Source organism: Theropithecus gelada, chromosome 3 (assembly GCF_003255815.1).
Source record: "Theropithecus gelada isolate Dixy chromosome 3, Tgel_1.0, whole genome shotgun sequence".
Taxonomy (NCBI): Eukaryota; Metazoa; Chordata; class Mammalia; order Primates; family Cercopithecidae; genus Theropithecus; species Theropithecus gelada.
In genome coordinates this window covers 56,381,165-56,401,970 of record NC_037670.1, presented here as the reverse complement: position 1 = coordinate 56,401,970, position 20,806 = coordinate 56,381,165, and the positions used below count along the sequence as shown (strand labels likewise).

Below are 20,806 nucleotides of genomic sequence, written 5' to 3'. Positions count from 1 at the left end.
AAGAAGGCAGGCTACATCTTCAGTGGAAGGTAAACACCCTGCACCACAAACCCGTCTGCCTAGATGACATCGTGACAGTTATAAGCAGTCTGCCTGTCTACACAGGCCGCCAAGCCACCCTGAGTGTCTCGGGGTGCAAAGGATTATTGGACCATCCAGAGGACAAGGGGCGGCCCCTCTTCATAGATCTTTCAGTCTGCTTGGGAAGAAAAAGTCATCAAAAGATAATGAAGGGCTAAATGTGGCATGAGTGTTAAATGGGTTTCACAGGCCGTGAATTCTCACAGAAGGGAAGCAGGAGAGTGGGGCTCCAGGCTCACAGCATCCCAGGAAGGCTTTAGGGAACAGGTGGGCTTTGGGCCAGGCTTAAAGGATGGGCAGAACGCAGAGTGGCAGGGGTGGGCACCTCGCTGCATTCCAGGGGGCGCTGACCACCAGCAACGACATGGCACTCAGAATAGAGTTTGGGCTGAGCACGGTGGCTCATGCCTGTAATCCCAGTGCTTTGGGAGGCCGAGATGGGAGGATTGCTAGAGCCCGGGAGTTCAAGACCAGCCGGGGCAACACAGTGAGACCGTATCTCTATAAAAAATTTAAAAATTAGCCAGGTATGCTGGTGTGTGCCTGTAGTCCCAGCTACTCAGAAAGCTGAGGTGGGAGGATCACTTGAGCCCAGGAGGTCAAGGCTGCAGTGAGCTATAATCATGCCACTGCATTCCAGCCTAGGAATGCAGAGCAAGACCCCACCTCTTGAAAAAAAAAAAAAGAAAGGTACCACTTTGGGGAAATTGCAGACTCTAAGCCTAAACTCTACTGGCCTGATACACATGGCAAAACACTTGGTCAGGATTTCCAGTAGAATATCAAAGAACTCACAGGGCAGAGGAAAGCTTCAAATATTATGAATGAGGGAAAATTTCCATTCATCTTATAATTCATAGTAGAGAGACTCCCAATGAATGGCACCAGTGGAGAAAAATCCTCAGATGGAGGCAAGCTGTTATTGGAGACATGAAAATCACAGGGGAGGACAAAGTACAGAAGCACGTGGAACCGGCCGGGCGCGGTGGCTCACGTCTGTAATCCCAGCACTTTGGGAGGCCGAGGCGGGTGGATCACAAGGTCAGGAGATCGAGACCATGGTGAAACCCCGTCTCTACTAAAAATACAAAAAATTAGCCGGGCGCGGTGGCAGGCGCCTGTAGTCCCAGCTACTCAGGAGGCTGAGCCAGGAGAATGGCGTGAACCCGGGAGGCGGAGCTTGCAGTGAGCCGAGATCGCGCCACTGCACTCCAGCCTGGGCAACAGAGCGAGACTCTGTCTCAAAAAAAAAAAAAAAAAAAAAAAAAGGCAGCACGTGGAACCATGTCACAGCTTGCACCTGAGAGCATCACATGGGAGAGAACTTGCATCCTCAATGAATGGCATTCCAAAAAAGCACAACCGCATCAAGCATCAGACAAGCCATTCTGAGCTCAGTCTTTGCAATGTAATGAATTGGGGGTGGTAATCATCTGAGAAGAAACAGCCCTTATTCATCAGCTGATGGTTCCGACTGGAGAGAGGACAGATGCTCGTCACAGATGATGAAGCTCTTGGGGTGCTCCGATCACATATAATGAAGGCTGCAGAGGCGGCCTCAGGAGGGCTGTCAGGGGGGCCTAAGGGTACACATGACATAAAACATTCACAAGAGGAAAACATTTCAGATGAAAGGGGCAAATTTAGAAAGTGATTTTTGGCTGGGTACAGTGGCTCGCACCTGTAATCCCACCACTTTGGGAGGCTGAGGTGGGGGTGAAATCTGATCTCTACTAAAAATACAAAACTTAGCTGGGCGTGGTGGTGTGTGCCTATAATCCCAGCTACTCGGTAGGCTGAGCAGGAGAATCACTTGAGAGTTGGAGGTTGCAGTGAACTGGGATTGCACCACTGCACTCCAGCCTGGTGATGGAGTGAGGCTCCGTCTCAAAAAACAAAACAAAACAAAAAAACCCAGGCATGGTGGTGGGTGCCTGTAATCCCAGCTACCTGCGAGGCTAAGGCAGGAGAATCACTTGAACCCAGGAGGCAGGAGCGGAGGTTGCAGTGAACCGAGATCACACCACTGCATTCTGGCCTGGGTGACAGAGTAACTCTGTTTCACACACAAATAAAAGAGGCTGGTGGCTACTGGGGAACATGCCCCAGGGGATACTGTGATGGCTGCTTCATTCATTCCTTCATTCTTTTCATATCTTTGGAGCATCTGTTCTGTGCCTGGCACTACTCTCTGTGGGAGGATAGAGAATAGGGTAACCTTGGGGAGGACAGAGGTGGGTCAGGAAGTAGCGGCCGCTACTTGAGATGACAGGAGTGTGTGTGTCCCAAGATTCCATAGGGGAGGGAGCTTAGGCGGGGACACTGGGAAAGATGGAGGAAGACCCTGATATAAAGACTGACTACCACATGTCAAGCTGGCAGGCAATGTCTCACAGCAACCCTGCAAGCTTGGTCCTGTTTTCCTCACTTTGCAAATGGACAAAATAAGGTACCTGCACAGCTGGTGGCAGAGCCAGTTCTGAGGCTGGGTCGGCCTTCCTCCAAATCCCATTTCTTTTATTTATTTATTTTTATTTTTTATTTTTTTCTGAGATGGAGTCTTGCTCTGTCACTCAGGCTAGAGTGCAGTGGCACAATCTCGACTCAGTGCAACCTCCACCTTCTGGGTTCAAGTGATTCTCCTACCTCAGCCTCCCAAGTAGCTGGGATTACAGGAGTGGGCTACCACACACAACTATTTTTTGTATTTTTAGTAGAGACAGGGTTTCACCGTGTTGGTCAGGCTGGTCTTGAACTCCTGACCTTGTGATCTGCCCACCTCGGCCCCCCAAAGTGCTGGGATTACAGGCCTGAGCCACTGCACCTCTTTCTAGCTTCTCTAAGCAAAGCTAGGGGTTTCACCATTTAGCCAGGCTGATCTCGAACTGTCGACCTCAGGTGATCTGCCTGCTTTGGCCTCCCAAAGTGCCAGGATTACAGGTGTGAGCCACCACACCTGGAAAATGGGACGGCGTGCTGCATGGGGTGGGAATCCCCATACGTTTTACCAGCACAGCGAAGTCACCCACCCACTACACCCAGTTTATTTTTGTATTTTTAGGGGAGATGGGGTTTCGCCACGTTAGCCAGACTGGTCTCGAACCCCTGACCTCAGGTGATCCACCCACCTTGGCCTCCCAAAGTGCTGGAATTACCATGCCTGGCCTCTTTTTATTTTTTAGAGACAGGAGCCACCTGTCACCCAGGCTGTAGTGCACCGGCGTGATCATGGCTCACTGCAGCCTCAACCTTCTGGGCTCAAGCTATCATCCTGCCTCAGCCTCCTGCGCAGCTGGGATTACAGGCATGTACCACCACACCTGACTAATCTTTGTTTTTTGTAGAGATGGGAGTCTTACTATATTGCCGAGGCTGGCCTCAAACAATCCTCTTGCCTCGGCCTCCCAAAGTGCTGGGATTACAGGTGTGAGCCACTGCGCCCAGCCCAAATCCCATTTCTTTCCACCATCACAAGGAACAGAACTAGTCCTTCAGCAGCATTGTTCCTTGGGATGTGTCTGCAGAGGCTTGGGAGACAATGAGAGGCACCCGGTGAACAGGGAAGGAAGGGGATGGAAGGAAGTGCACTAGCTTTTGCAGACCCTTCTCAGGGAACAGGGAAGAATACACTCATTCACTCCTTCATTCACACATTTAGTCAATTTTTTTTAGAGACAGGATCTCATTCTGCCAGGCTGGCTGGAGTGCAGTGGCACAATCATCGCTCACTGCACCCTTGAACTCCTGGGTTCAAGCGACTATCCCACCTCGGCCTCCTGAGTAGCTGGGACTACAGGCACACGCCACCACACTTGGCTAAGTTTTTAATATTTTGAAGAGATGGGGTCTCAGTATGTTGCCCAGGCTGGTTTCAAACTTTTGGTTTCAAGTGATCCTCCCACCTTGGCCTCCCAAATTACTGAGATTAGTGCAAGCCACTGTACCTGGCCATATTTAGTAAAATCCTTACTGAGCCCTGTGGTGTGCAAAGCACGGTATCGAGGTGCTGGGCATGTGTGTACATGAGGCTGACATGTGCTCACCCTCATGGAGCTTCCATCTGAGCATGCTAAGTGGTGTGACAGGGGCTCAGTGGGCTCAATAGAAGCTCAGAGAATTACACACACTCACAGGGTGGAGGGAGACTTCTGGAAAGAGGTAGCTGCTCATGAAATACTGGGAAGGCTGGGCGTGGTGGCTCACACCTGTAATCCCAACACTTTGGGAGGCTGAGGTGGGCGGAGCACAAGGTCAAGAGATTGAAACCATCCTGGCCAACATGGTGGAACCCCGTCTCTACTAAAAATATAAAAATTAGCTGGGTGTGGTGGCGTGTGCCTGTAATCCCAGCTACTTGGGAGGCTGAAGCAGAAGAATCTCTTGAACCCGGGAGGTGGAGGTTGCAGTGAGCCGAGATCGTGCCACTGCACTCCAGTCTGGGCCACATAGTGGGACTCCATCTCAATAAATAAATAAATAAATAAATAAATAAATAAATAAATAAATGAATGCTGTGAAGATCCTTCTGGAAAGGTGCATACAGGAGGGTATGCTGGTGGCAGAGATGAGTGATCACAATCACAGCTGACATGCGCCCAGAGCTGTCTAGTAACAGTACGTGGGGTGGCTGCAGCAGGGAAAAAGGCCGGAAGTGGGGCCAGGGCATCAGGGCCTGACAGGCCTTATTAGGAGTTCAGACTGGGTCCTGGGCAATGATGGGAAACCAGTGAAGAGTGTGAAGCTGGGGGAGATGACCTGTGAAGCCCGAGGCTACAAGACAAGGGGAGAGCTGTCCAAAGGTTCGCCAAATTCAGGTTGGGTGCAGTGGCTCACGCCTGTAATCCCAGCACTTTGGGAGGCCAAGGCGGGTGGATCACCCGAGGTCAGGAGTTCGAGACCAGCCTGGCCAACATGGTTTTAGTCTCTACTAAAAACACAAAAAATTAGCCAGGCTTGGTGGTAGGTGCCTATAGTCCCAGCTACTTGGGAAGCTGAGGCAAGAGAATCGCTTGAACTTGGGAGGCAGAGGTTGCCATGAGTTAAGATCGTACCATTTCACTCCAGCCTGGGCAACAGAGCAAGACTCCAATTCAAAAAAAAAAAAGGAAAAAAGCAGCATGCAGGAAGTTCTGCCGGTGGCCGAGGTGAGTGATCACAATCACAGCTGACATAAGCTCACTGCTGTCCAAAAACAGTGTGTGGGGTGGCAGGCAACAGGGAAGGAGGCTGGAAGCTGAACCAGGGCATCCGGGGCCCGACAGGTCTTGAGCACATATCCCCCTCTTGTGGCTGAGAGCGCTATTGCCGCTGAAGATAGAGGCTGAGGACTCCCTCCAGCCTCTCATTCTGAAAATCACAAGATATGGTCCAGGGGCTGAATCTACCTTGGGACTCCAGGAGATTTCCCAGTTGGTTTTTAGAAAAATCTGATTAAGGCCGGGTGCAGTGGCTTACGCCTGTAATCCCAGCACTTTTGGAGGCCAAGGTGGAAGGATAATCTGAGTTCAAGACCAGTTCAAGACCAGCCTGACCAACATGGAGAAACTCCGTCTCTACTAAACACACAAAATTAGCCAGGCGGGGTGGCACATGCCTGTAATCCCAGCTACTCTGGAGGCTGAGGCAGGAGAATCGCTTGAACCTGGGAGGCAGAGGTTGCAATGAGCCGAGATCGCGCCATTGCACTCCAGCCTGGGTGACAGAGCAAGACTCTGTCTCCAAACAAACAAACAAACAAAATCCCTGATAACTGAATGCTCAGGGAGACTGATTTGAGTAATAATAAAAGTCAGGTCTCCAGCACAGCCACCTCTGTGTGAATTATTCTCCATGGCAATTCCCCTGTCTTGGTAAATCGGCTCTGTCTAGGCAGCAGGCAAGGTGAACCTGTTGAGCATTTCCACTCTTCCTTGGGCCCCTCAGGAAGATGGAATGTAGAATGATAAGGCTCTCAGATAGAATAGTAAGAGAAACTATTATTTCTTACGATTTTGTCTTTCTTTGTATCGGTACTCAGCTGAGTCTGCAGTGCTTCAGAGGCAGCTTTCAGTTTATAAAAATCTATGATTTCTCCTTCCAGTTGTTTTTCCTCTTCTTCGAGCTTCCTTATCTCCTCCTGTTGAATCATTTTAAGATGCTCGAACTTGTCCTGCAGCTGTGAAACCAATGTGCAGTTGTGACACCAAAGCACAGTGTGGCCGAACAACCAGAAGAACATGCTTTTTTCTGATCAAACAAACCCAGATCATCAGAGGAGAGCATGATCTTAATAACAATCTCAAAAATTCAGGAGTAAACACTCAGATATGGAATTTTTCTTTTCTTTCTTTTTTCCTTTTATTAGATGGAGTCTCACTCTGTTGCCCAGGCTGGAGTACAGTGGTGCGATCTCGGCTCACTGCAACCTCCATCTCCCAATTCTCCTGCCTCAGCCTCCTGAGTAGCGGGGACTACAGGCATGTACCACCACACCCAGCTAATTTTTGTACTTTTAGTAGAGATGGGGTTTTGCCATGTTGGCCAGACCAGTCTCGAACTCCTGACCTCAGGTGATCCTACCTCTTTGGCCTCCCAAAGACTTTTTTTTTTTTTTTTTTTTTTAATATAGAGACAAGGTCTCAGTATGTTGCCTGGGCTGATCTCAAACTCCTGAGCTCAAGTGATCCTCCCACCTCAGCTTCCCAAAGTGGTGGGACTGACTGGATGCAGTGGCTCATGCTTGTAAACTCAGCATTTTGGGAGGCCAAGGTGGGAGGATCGTTTGAGCTCAGGAGTTCAAGACCAGACTGGGCAATATACACAATAGTAAACTTCAACAGGAGAATCTGTAAACTTGAATATAGATCTTCTGAAATTATCCAGTCAGAGGACAAAGGAAAAAAAAGAGAAAAGAAGGCTGGGCATGGTGGCTCACACCTGTAATCGCAACACTTTGGGAGGCCGAGGCAGGCAGATCACGAGGTCAGGAGTTCAAGACCAGCCTGGCCAACATGGCAAAACCCCATCTCCACTAAAAATACAAAAATTAGCCAGGTGTGGTGGCACACACCTGTAGTCCCAGCTACTTGGGAGGCTGAGGCAGGAGAATTGCTTGAACCCAGGAAGCAGAGGTTGCAGTGAGCCAAGACCATGCCATTGCACTTCAGCCTAGGCAACAGAGCATGACTCTGTCTCAAAAAAAAAAAAAAGAAAAAAAGAGAAAAGAAAGCCAACGAGACACCATTAGGCAAACCATTTCCAGGTTATGGGAGTTTGAGATGGAAAATAGAGAAAGGAGAAGAAAGCTTATTTAAAGAAAGAATGGCTAAAAACTGCCTAAATCATGGGAAAGATTTAGACAACCAAATCCATGAAGCCTAAAGATTCCTAAAGAGGTTCAAACCAAATAGATACTCACCAAGTCACAATATAATCAAATAGTCAAAAGTTAAAGATTTTTAAAAATGTTGAAGAGGCAAGAGAAAGGTGGCGTGACACAGACAAGAGAATCTTCATTAGACTACCAGCAGATTTCTCGGAAGAAGCTTTGCGATTCAGGACAGATTCGAATAATACATTCAAAGTGCTGAAAGAAAAAAACTGCCAGCAACTAATACTATGTCTGACAAAGCTATCCTTCCGAAAGAAAGAAGAAATAACATGTTCCCTAGACAAACAAAGCTGAGGGAATTCAGGACCACTAGGTCTACCTTTAAAAAATGCTTAAGGGAGTTTTTCAAGTAAAAACGAAAGAATGAAGTTGGGCGTGGTGGCTCATGCCTATAATCCCAGCATTTTGGGAGGCCGAGGTGGGTGGATTGCCTGAGGTCAGGAGGTCAAGACCAGCCTGGCCAACATGGCGAAACCCCATCTCTACTAAAAATACAAAAAATTAGCCAGGTGTGGTGAAGGTCACTGAGATCGCCCCACTACACTCCAGCCTGGGCGACAAGAGTCAAACTACATCTCAAAAAAAAAAAAAACAAACTTGAGGCCTAGTCTTCTGCTCCCCTCCAAGCCCCCATTCTCTGGGCCCAAGCCACCTTGGCTGAGGAGGGGGCTGAGGAGGTGAGAGCCCCTGCCAGGAACCCCCTGCCCAGACTCGGCCCACAGACCCCTGATGCCTGCGTCCAGCGAGGCCTCCAGTGGCGTCGGCATGTTCATGTGGAGGAACGTGGAACCTCGCTCTGTGGCCGTGTTCCCCTGGTATTCCGTCCCCTTCCTGATCCCTCCCTGCAGCCTCCCGAGGCCCAGCAACCTGCCAGTCACTCAGTGGCCTCCAACCAGACAAAAGAACCTGCCAAGTTGGCAGCTGTTGCTCATGAGCATCTACCAGGTGAGACAGGGAGTGCTAACCCTGGGCGGCCCCCTGGAACCACCTGCCCTGAAAGCCCAGGGTCCAGACCCCCACACACTTTGTGGGTGGTGGAACCTGGTAAGGGCCCACCTCCCACCATGGGGGAGGAGCCCTGGGCCCCTCGGGGGAGCCCCTGCTGGATGGTGAGACAGAGAATGATGACAATAATGCCCTCCTGTCCATCATGTCTCCTGACACCCAGTTGCCTCTAGCACCCAGAAGATGTCGGACCCAGTCCCTCAGTGCCCTGCGCAAGGAACAGGACTCATCTTCTGAGAAGGATGGATGCAGCCCCAACAAATGGGACAAGGACCACATCCAGTGGCCCATGAGTGGCAGTCATGATCTTCAGCAAGTGGCACCAGGCCCTGGCAGGGCCCACCAGCATCACCCCAACTACGACAACCGGACCTGAGCAAGTGGTGGAACACCCTGGGGTCCCATGAGACGCAGAAGTACCACGACCTGACCTCCCAGGTGAAGGTGGTCCACTTGCAACAAGGACCGAAAGAAGTCCAGCTCAGAGGCCAACCCCACGAGCTTGGGCCTGGCAGGAGTGAACAAGGGCTCGCGGAGCAGAGCATGTTGGAGATGGGCATTGCCACTGCCGTGTGGTGTCCTCTGAGCTCCTGTCAGTTGCAGCCCAGACACTCCTGAGCTGGAATACCAAGGAGCAGCTTCTGTGAGGCAGAACAGCTGCACACAGGGAACCCGGCTCAGCTGGGCCCCAAGCCTTCTCCCACAGTGGGGTACGCAGCCTGGACGGCGGGGAAGTGACCATCAGGCACTACAGGAACTAATGCAGGTAGTGTCTGGCGCTGCATCAGACTCTGGCCCAAAGCCTTCTACCCAGTATGGAGCCCTAGGTCCCTCTGCAGCCCCTGGTGAGGGAGGTGCCTTGGTGGCCAGTGGGCAGCCCTGCTGCTGCCCACCTGAGCTTCTCATTCCCAGCATGTGGCCAGTGAGGACATAGCGAGTGACGAGGGGTCAGCCCTGAGGAGGAAGGGGTGATGATGTCATTGCTGATGATGGCTTCAGCACCACTGACATTGATCTCAAGTGCAAGGAGCGGGTGACCAACAGTGAGAGTGGGGACAGCTCTAAGGAGGACCCAGAGGGCAACAAGGGCTTTGGTGGGAAGGTGTTTGCACCTGTCATCTGCTCCTTCTTTATCCCCTGCCACCCCCTTTGCTGGACCCTGAGCCCCCAGGGCGCCCCCCAATCCACCTGCAGCCTTGGCAAGGCTATGGTCCCACCCTGTCCTCCTCCTCCATGTACTTGGATGCTTCCTCCTCAACCTCGGCAGCCACCTCCTTCTCACTGGGCCCAGGAAAGAGTCTGGTCAGGGCAGCACAGCAGGCCCCCTATGGACCCCCACCCCCTGGGGCTGGGGACCCAGTGACACCTTCCAAGGCAACCTGGTTCCTCCCAATGGATCCTGCCACCTTCTTGCACAAGAGACTTGAAAGTGTGGGTGGCCTGGAGCCACCAGGCCCCACAGCCATCACGGCCCCTCCCAACACAGGCTTTCCTAGGCACCAGCTTGGCTGAGCCACCCGGGGGACGGCGCCTGCAAAGGAGAAACTGACTGGGCTTTGCAGGGTGGGGCACAGGAAACCCCACGACCTGGATCCCGCACCCAAGGACCCCACCTCGCCCAAGTGCAAGATGAAAAGACGCTCCAGCTGCAACCTAGAGCCCAAAACAGCAAAGTGTGCCAAGTGCGAGGGGGACAGCTTCCCCTTTGCCAGCACAGGCAGAGAAGCAGAGGACGGGCTCAGGGAGCCGGAGTCGGAGAAGGTGCGGTCCTCCACACTGTGTGTGCCCTGGACTAGCGCCAGGCCCTGGTCATGCAGCTCTTCCAAGACCACGGCTTCGTCCCATTCCCCAGGCCACAGCCGCCCTCCAGGCCTGCTATGTACCCATCTTCCCCTCCAAGGTTTGTGTGCTGAACATCCTGCCCACGCTATCCCAGCAGCTTCAGGCGGTACTTGCCTCAGCACCAGCCCCTGGGACCCAGGCAGAGGCTCCTGGCGGCCCTGCATCCATCACCAGCATCCGTTTCACCTGCAGTTGAAGATCGGCGAGGTGCCCAGAAGATCATGCAGCGGCCACTCCCATGGAGCAGCGCCCGGGGCTGAGGCTTCTCCCCCTAGACCGCCACCCGCTGGCACCACTGCTGCCTCTGCCCTGACTCCCAGCCCTGAGGGGGACCTGACCCCACCTCAATGGGCTCAGACTCTGGCTCTGCCCACCACTCCTTCTGCCCCAGACAGCCTGGACAGCCTGGCTGAAAGGGGACTCCCCAAGCCCTGCCCTCTACCCCTGGGTCCCTCACACAGCTACCACAGGCAGGTGGGGGACCCCGGAGAAGATCCAGGACTCACAGTAGCCCCTAAGAACACGGACAGTATGTGGGGGTAGCAATGGAGGGCAGGATGGTTATCTCCTCCCGGGTAAAGCCATTTCATCCTTTCCAGTTTGGGGCAGAATGAAGCCTGCTCCTCTTTTAGACACCCCTTACCCCTGCAGCTCCCTCCAGGTGCCAGGGACAGCTGGGGGCGCCGCAGGGGCAGTCTCCCTCCTCCAAGCCCCTGTACATAACCTGGATTATGTGACCTTCAGAGCTTTTCACTATCCAAGACAGCTCCTGCCAGGGCTGCAAGCTGGAGTGTGGTGCGAACCTTGGGCCACAGGGAGGTGCCCGCAGAGTAGGGGGAGTTCATGTACCCCTTTTTTCCCCAGAGAGGCTGGACTCAGGTTAGTTTGGGGGTGGGGGCTCCTGCACTTTGCCACAGGCACCCGGAAGGTTTTCTGCCCACCCCTTCCTGCCCTTCCAACTTGGGTTGTACTTTCTAAGAAGGTGATTCCCCCTGCCCTTGCCCCCTTCCCCAGAACGGAACATGTTGATCATGTGCGATTTTTTTTACTGTGCTGAAAAGCCGCGATGACTGACATTAAAGGTGTTTAACACCAAATAATAATAATAATAAAATAAAAACTTGACTTCACATTGGTTTGGCCTGATCTGTTGGGGCCTGGTGCAGAAACTCAATCCGAAACAATTACCTCCCGCAATTTTTATATGATGGTGGCCACAATTCCAAAATTCCATACTTTTGGAATTGATATACAAGATACAAAGAAAAAATTAGAGGTCAGGACCGGAGGCTCATGCCTGTAATCCCAGCACTTTGGGAGGCTGGGGCGGGTGGATCACCTGAGGTCAGAAGTTTGAGACCAGCTTGGCCAACATGGTGAAACACTGTCTCTACTAAAAATATAAAAATTAGCTGGGAGTGGTATTGGGCACCTGTCATCCCAGCTACTCGGAAGGCTGAGGCAGGAGAATCGCTTGAATCCAGGAGCTGGGGATTGCAGTGAGCTGAGATTTCACCACTGCACTCCAGCCTGGGCAACAGAGCAAGACTCCATCGCAAAAAAATTCAAAAAATTAGCCGGGTGTGGTAGTACACTTCTGTAATCTCAGATATTTGGGAGGCTGAGGCAGGAGCATTGCTTGAACCAGGGAGGTACAGGTTGCAGTGAGCCGAGATTGTGCCATTGCACTCCAGTCTAGGTGACAAGAGAAAAACTCGATCTCAAAAAATAAATCAAAGCATACCACCACAAAAATACCAACAAATCACAAAGGAAGACAGAACGAGAGGAACAAAGCAACTACAAAACAATCAGAAAACAATAAAATGACAATAGTAGGTCCTTACCTATAAAAATTAAAAGTAAATACATGAAGCCCACTAATCAAAAGACATCAAGTAGCAGAATATGAATAAAGAAATAATTCTCAATAATATGTGGCTTACAAGAGACTCACTTTTGCCTTAAGGACATACTTAGACTAAAAGTGAAAGAATAGAAAAAGATGGACAGGTGCGGTGGCTCACGCCTGTAATCCCAGCACTTTGGGAGGCTGAGGCAAGCAGAACACTTGAGGCCAAGAGTTCAAGACCAGTCTGGCTAACACGGTGAAATTCCATCTCTACTAAAAATACAAAAAATTAAAATAAAATAAAATAAATTTAGCCACGCATGATGGTGGGCACCTGTAGTCCCAGCCACTCAGGAGGCTGAGGCAGGAGAATCTCCTGAGTCCAAGAGGTGGAGATTGCAATAAGCCAGGATTGCACCACTGCACTCCAGCCTAGATGACAGAGCGAGACTCTGTCTCAAAAAAAAAAAAAAAAAGAAAAGAAAAGAAAAAAAAAAAGATATTACATGCAATTATAGGCAAAAGAGGATAGGGCAGGTATGCTTATTGCAGACAATTAGACTTTTGGTCAAATTTTGTCATAAGAGACAAGATCACTATATAATAATAGAGATCAATTCATAAAGAGGTTATAACAATTGTCAAATATATGACAACATTGGAGCACCTAATATATAAAGCAAATATTAACAGAAATGAAGGAAGAAACTTACAGCAATATAAGAACAGTAGGGGACTACTGTATCCCACTTTCAGCACCAGAGAGTCCATCCAAACAGAAAGTAAGTAGGGAAACAGTAGATGTGAGTAACTATAGACCCAATAGACTGAAGAGGCATAGATAATTTCACCAAACAGTAGAAAAATACATTCTTCTCAAGGGCACAGGAACATTCTCCAACATAGATCATATATTGGGCCACAAAACGACTGTTAACAAATTTTAAAAGTTTGAAATCATATTATGTATCTTTTTATCACGATAGTATAATATTAGAAATCAATAACAGAAAGATTTTATATTGAAGCACTATTCATAATAGCCAAAATTTGGAAGTAACCTAACTGTCCGCCAACAGATGACTGGATGAAAACAAATGTCACATATACACAGTGGACTACCATTCAGCCATAAAAAAGAATGAGATCCTGTCACTTGCAACAACATGGATGGAACTGGAGGACCTTACGTTAAGTGAAATCAGCCAGGCACAGAACGATAAACTTCACATGTTCTCACTTGCTTGTGGGAGCTAAAAATTAAAACAATTGAACTCAGCTGGGCGCAGTAGTTCATGCATGTAATCCCAGCACTTTGGGAGGCTGATGCAGGTGGATCACCTGGGGTCAGGAGTTTGAGACCAGCCTGGCCAACATGGAAATTCTCCATCTCTACTAAAAATACAAAAATTAGCTGGGTATGGTGGCGCATGCCTGTAATCCCAACCACTTGCGAGGCTGACGTAGGAGAATCGCTTGAACCGGGAGGCAGAGGTTGCAGCGAGCTGAGATTCCACAGCCGCATGCCAGCCTGGGTGACAGAGCAAGACTTCCTCTCAAAAAAAAAAAAACCAGTTGAACTCACAGAGATGTAGAATGGAATGATGATTACCACAGGCTGGGAAGGATAGTAGGTGTGGGGGAAAGTGAGGACAGTTAATAGGTACAAAAACATAAAGAATAAATAAGACCCAGTACTTGATAGCACAACAGGGTGACCATATGCAATAATAATTAATTGTACCTTTTAAAATAACTATCATTGGAGTTCTTGTAACACAAAGGACAAATGCTTGAAGTGACAGATATCCCATTTACCCTGATGTGATTCATTGTATGCCTCTATCAAAATATCTAACATACCCCATAAATAGGTATACTGACTATGTTCCCACAGAAATTAAAAATAAAAAAATATACATATCTTAGGCTGGGCACAGTGGCTCACACCTGTAATCTCAGCACTTTGGGAGGCCGAGGCAGGCGGATCACCTGAGGTTGGGAGTTTGAGACCAGTCTGACCCACATGGAGAAACCCCGTCTCTACTAAAAATATAAAATTAGCCAGGCATGGTGGCTCATGCCTGTAATCTCAGCTACTCGGGAGACTGAGGCAGGAGAATCACTTGAACCTGGGAGGCGGAGGTTGTGATGAGTTGAGATCATACCATTGCACTATAGCTTAGGCAACAAGAGCGAAACTCTGTCTCAAAACAAACAAACAAACAAACAAATATATATCTTGACACAAAAGAAGATAAAAAAACAACATATCAATAGTTATGGGATATAGCAAAAGCAGTTTAGGAGTGAAGTATATCGCAGTAAATGCCTATATTAAGAAAAAAGATGAGAAAACTCGCAAATCTTCAACAAAATACTAGCAAACTGAATTAGATCACACATTAAATACCAGATGGCCAAGTAGAATTTATTCTTGGAATGCAAGGATGATTCAACTACACAAATCAATAAATGTGACCACATGCAGAAAAAGAAAATTAGATCTTTATCTCAAACCATATGCAAATCTCAACTCAAAACGGATGAAAGACTTCACTGCTGTAAGATCTAAAGCTGTACAACTACTTTAAATAATTAGGGATAAGTTCCTTAAGTTGGGTCCGAGCAATGATTTTTTAGATACAAACTCCAAACCATAGACAACATAGGCAAAAATGGACAAATAAAATCATATCAAACTAAAAAGCTCCAGCACAGCCAAAAAAACAATCAACAGAGTAAAGATTCAAACTATGAAATGTGAGAAAATATTTGCAAACCGTACATCTAATAAGGGGTTAATGCTCAAAATATACAAGAACTCAAAACAATTCAATAGTCTGAAAACAACCTCATTCTGAAAATGGACAGTGAACCTGAACTTTTTTCTTTTTTTTTTTTTGAGATGGAGTCTCACTCTGTTGCCCAGGCTGGAGTGCAGCGGAGAGATCTCGGCTCACTGTAACCTCCTCCTCCCAGGTTCAAACAATTCTCCTGCCTCAGCCTCCTGAGTAGCTGGATTTACAGGCATGCACCACCATGCCCGGCTAATTTTTGTATTTTTAGTTGAGACAGGGTTTCACCATGTTGGCCAGACTCGTCTCAAACTCCTGACCTTAGGTGATCTGCCCATCTCCATCTCCCAAAGTACTGGAATTATAGGTGTGAGCCACCGTGCCAAGCCACAATTTTTATTACTTATAATTCAACTGTCTTTGAGTGAGACATCTGGCCTCTAGCACCTAATTACCATTTTATTTTTATGAAAAAGGAAGTTCTTGTTCCAATTTACCTAATAAAACTAAATGTTCTTAAACTAAAGCCACCTACACTTGAGAGAAAGAAATTATGGTTTCAAAAATATGTCTTCACCAAAAACGTATTTGTGACAAATAATTAAAACTATATTAATAGCCTTCTTTTCCATTTTATTAGAAATGGCATGGAATAAAATAAATAATTTACATAATTTACCAACTTAAAATTTTCTCATTAATCAAGGCCAGCACTAGTCAACATTTGCTTATTTATAAAAGTGAAGACAATTTTCTAGTGCATTCATAGCATTAGACAGTCCAAGACTCTTCTTGGGTTTGTCATAAATTAAACTTTTTGCATGAAAATTTAAATTATAAATAAAATAAACAAATTTTTATAAAATTATCTTAAGGGTTATTTAAAGGAAAATTATCTCTAAGTTCTCTAGAAAAAACACTACAGACTGTACTTTTGTAAAGGCTATATTCAAATCTACATGGTAAAAAGCTATTTCTTGAAAAATAGCAAGTATTCTCCAAAAACATCAACTAAACTCTTGAGATTAAAACCCCCAAATTAATCGGGGCACTTAAAAATTAATGCAAATTATATCAAATGTCAGTACTGACTTCTTTTTCAGCTTCTTTAAATGTTGCTTCTTTCTCCTTGACTCGCTGCATAAATCTCTGTTTCAACTCTTCTTCTTCCCTCTGACATTGATCATAGAACTCTTGTCTTTTGGCTTCAGAGATTTCTTGAAAACCAAAGAGAAATGTTTTCTTAGTTTTATATTAAAATGAGGTAGGAGAATTACTTGAACTCCATCTCAAAAAAAAAAAAAAATGCTAGTATAAACATGTAAAAAAAATATATTATATGTAAGGTCCTATATAAGGAAATTTACCAATGTTCTCTCATGTTTAGCTGCACAAAATGGAAAATTCCGTTTCATAAGATGTAAAAACCAAGGCATAAACTTAAGATCAGAGTATATGTAAAGAATAGTAGAATTTTCCAACACTTGTATGAGTGAATTCTTATCCCCACCACTTTCCAGCATATCATACTTCTTCACATCTTTTGACAGTAAAATTCAGGGAAACCTCTAACGTATGAGACGATGTTCAAAAATAGTCTAAAATAAAACAAAGAGTCTTCCAAAATATTATCATTTAAGATAGTTAAATTTTGGGTGTCTGCAAAGAACAATGAATGTTATAACTGGATTATATACACTACAGTGCCATGTTTTTGCAACAGAAGTCCTATTTGTCTTTTTTTCTTTTTTTTTTTTGAGACAGAGTCTCACTTTGTTGCCCAGGCTGTAGTGCAGTGGCGCGATCTCAGCTCACTGCAAGCTCCACCGCCCAGGTTCAAGCAATTCTCCTGCCTCAGCCTCCCAAGTAACTGGGATTATGGGCACCTGCCACCATGTCGGCTAATTTTTTTATTGTATTTTTAGTAGGGACAGGGTTTTACCATGTTGGCCAGGCTGATCTTAAACTCCTGACCTCAAGTGATCCGCCTCCCTCCGCCTCCCAAAGTACTGGGATTACAAGTGGGAGCCACCACACCCGGTTCTATTCTTTTTCAAGTTAGAGAAATACACTTGCTCTCCAACTTCTCTCCTTTAACTTCCAGGACACTGCACTACTGCTTTTCAGCTGGTTCTTCCATCAAACTATGCTTAATACCTTTTGTCAAACTTTGCTAATATTTTTCCATCTTTTTCTTTATCCTTTTGGTTTTCTTTTTGAGTTGGAGTCTTGCTCAGTTGGCCAGGCTGGAGTAGTGTAGTGAGGCGATCTCAGTCCACTGCAACCTCCGCCTCCCGGGTTCAAGCAATTCTCCTGCCTCAGCCTTCCAAGTAGCTGGGATACAGGTGTGCGCCACCACACCCAGCTAATTTTTGTATTTTTAGTAGAGACGGGGTTTTACTATGTTGGCCAGGCTGCTCTCAAACTCCTGACCTCAGATGATCTGCATGTCTCAGCCTCCCAAAGTGCTGGGATTACAGGCATGAGCCACCATGCCCAGCCTATCCTGTCTTTCATATAATATATATACATTTCATACAAATACAAAAAATAGAACAAAATGCTGGGGCTGTTCTTCAAGACACATTTCAGCATATACCCATATTGAATACTCGTATTTCAGCATAAAAATGAGATCTCACATTATGTTGTTCCTACTGTCTCAACCTTCATCAAAACATGATAAAAACATCTAACATTCAGCTTGTTTTCTTTAGGATGGTTCAAGGCAGGAGAAGTATAATTATTCTCATACCCAAATTATTGTACTTTGTGTTTGTAGGGACTCCTACATTATCCATTTGGTTGTGCTAGCAATATTTTTACTCACCTAACTGGCTGGTTGTCTGGACCCACATCTGTAAAGCCCATTTTCTCCAGTTTTTGGTACCAATAACATTCATAGTGCTGAGTGTGGGTTTTTTCTTTTAGATTTTCCATATTGGTACAAAGAAGCATATCTCAGAGCGTAACGAAGTCAGAGCAATTTTCATTTTCCACTAGTAAAAAAAAAAAAGAATAAACAACACTTATTATCAATCCCTGACAATCATGAATGAATGAAATCATGAAATAATGAATACATGAATAAAAAACATTTAAAACAACACACAATGGAACAATTTGATTAACAGCTATAATTATTTTAACCATGTAAGTGTGGTTGTACTATACATACCAACTGTAGGCAGAGATTATTTACAGGTTATCAAATTTGCTTTAAACTTATTACCTGAAGAACAAGCAGGAAAGATTGAAATAATATTTTATATACATATATGTACAGGTTTTTATTAACAATTGTGTTGTATGTTACAAACTACCTCTGGGTATTTTGGAGTGCTAACAGAATATGTAATATAACATCACTAGTGTAAATAATTTTATCAAAGTAAATTCTGCTAGCAAAAAGGCCTTACAATTATACATACTTGTAAGGTGCCTGGCCTGACAATTTCTTAAAGAAGTTAAAACAGAACTACCATTTGACCCAGCAATCCCATTACCAGGTTTATACCCAAAGGAATAGATATTGTTCTATCATAAAGACACAGGCAAGTGTATCACAGCACTTTTCACAATAACAAAGTACTTTTCACAATAACAAAGACAGAATCAACCTAAATGCCCACCAATGGTAGACTAGGTAGAGAAAATGTACATACACACCATGGAATACTGCACAGCCATAAAAAAAGAACAAGATCATGTCCTTTGCAGCAACATGGACGGAGCTGAAGCTATTATCTGACGCGATGTAATGCAGGAACAGAAAACCAAACACCACACACTCTCATTTATAAGTGGGAGATAAATATTGAGAACACATTAACACAGAGGGAACAACAGATGCTGGGGCCTCCTTGCGGGTGGAAGGACAGTGAGGATAGAAAAGGTACTATGCTTACTCTTTTTTCCTTTTTCTTCTTTAGTATATGTGCTACTGAAGTGAGCACTTTTTTCTGTTTGTTTGAGATGGAGTCTCTCTCTGTTGCCAAGGCTGGAGTGCAATGGTGCGATCTTGGCTCACTGCAACCTCCGCCTCCCAGGTTCAAGTGATTCTCCCGCCTCAGCCTCTTAAGTAGCTGGGATTACAGGCACCCACCACCATGCCCGGCTAATTTTGGTTATTTTTTAGCAGAGAGAGAGTTTCGACATGTTGGTGAGGCTAGGCTCAAATCCTGACCTCAGGTGATCCACCCGCCTTGGCCTGACAAAGTGCTGGGATTACAGACTCAAACCACTGCATCTGGCCAGTACTATGCTTATTATCTGGCCAGTACTATGCTTATTATCGGTGTGATGAAATAATCTGTACACCAAACCCCCATGACATGCAATTTACCTATACAACAAACTTGCACATGTACCCCTGAACCAAAAATACAAATTTTGTTTTAAAAAAGAATTCTTTTCTCCATATGCTTTCCAACACTGGTGATGGTTTGTCTTTTCGATAACAGTCATTCTAACAGACATAAGGTGATACTTCATCATGTGTTTAGTTCGCATTTTCCTGATGATTAGAGATGCTATTTTTTTTCGTATTTTTTTTGGCCATTTGTATTTCTTCTTTTGAGAAATGCCTGTTCAGATCCTTCGCCCATTTTTCATTGTGTTATTTTGTTATTTGTTTTCTTGCTATTGAGTTGTTAGAGTCATAGCAAAAGTATTATATATTTTGAACATTAGCCCCTTATCAGATGTATAATTTGAAAATATTTTTTCCAATTTCTGGGTTGTATCTTCATGCTATTAGTTATTTCTTTCGGTTTTGTTGCTGGTGCTTTGAAGTTTTTTGTTTGTTTGTTTTTTGAGGTGGAGTCTCGCTCTGTTGCCCCGACTGGAGGGCAGTGGCAACATCTTGGCTCACTGCAATCTCCGCCTCCTGGGTTCAAGCCATTCTCCTGCTCAGCCTCCTGAGTAGCTGGTATTATGGGCACCCACCACCACACCCAGCTAATTTTTATATTTTTAGTAGAGACAAGGTTTCACCATGTTGGTCAGGCTGGTCTGAAACTCCTGAAATCAGGTGATCCACCCGCCTCAGCCTCCCAAAGTGCTGGGATAACAGGCATGAGTAACTGCACCTGGCCAGCTTTTGGAATTCTATTCAAGAAATAATTGTCATGACCAATGTCATGGGGCTTTCCCCCTATGTTTTCTTCTAATAGCTTTAAAATTTCAAGTATTAAGACTTTTATCCATTTTGAGTTGATTTTTGTACATGCTGTGAGATAAGAGTAAAGTTTTATTCTTCCACATGTGAATATCCAGTTTAACCAATACTATTTATTGAAAAGATCATACTGTACCCAGTATGTGTTCTTGGCACCTTGGTCAAAAATCAATGGACTATAACTGCTTAAGTTTATTTATGGGCATTCTATCCTGTTACATTGATTGATGTGTCTGCTTTTATGCCAGTGCCATGCTGTCTGGATTATAATCACTTTATAATATATCTTGAAATCAAGGAGTACAATGCTTTCAGCTTTGTTGTTTTCTGCTCAAGATTGTTTTCACTATGCAGGGTTTCTTTTTTTTTCTAGTTCCGTATAATTTTAGGATTTTTTTTCTGTTTCTGTTAAAAAATGACTTTGGAATTTTGATAGCAATAGTATTAAATCTGTAGACCATTTTGGGTAGTATGGACATTTTAACAATATTATTTCTTCTAATCCATGAACATGGGGTAACTTTCCCTTTATTTGTGTCTTCTTCAATTTTTTTTAAACACAAAACCAGAATTTATTGAAAGCAGGTACCAGCTCTGATTAGAACAAATCAGCTTAGAGATACCGTTCCTCAGAAGAACAATACATACAAATATATATATATACACACACACACACACAC

At 45.7% G+C, this 20,806-nt stretch overlaps 2 pseudogenes; one reads left to right on the top strand and one right to left on the bottom strand.

The window, feature by feature from the left end:
- Positions 1–1,577: 1,577 nt before the first annotated feature.
- LOC112621613 overlaps positions 1,578–20,806 on the bottom strand; it is a 49,963-nt pseudogene continuing 30,734 nt past the window's right edge.
- Positions 6,247–9,967, top strand: LOC112620538 (annotated as a pseudogene).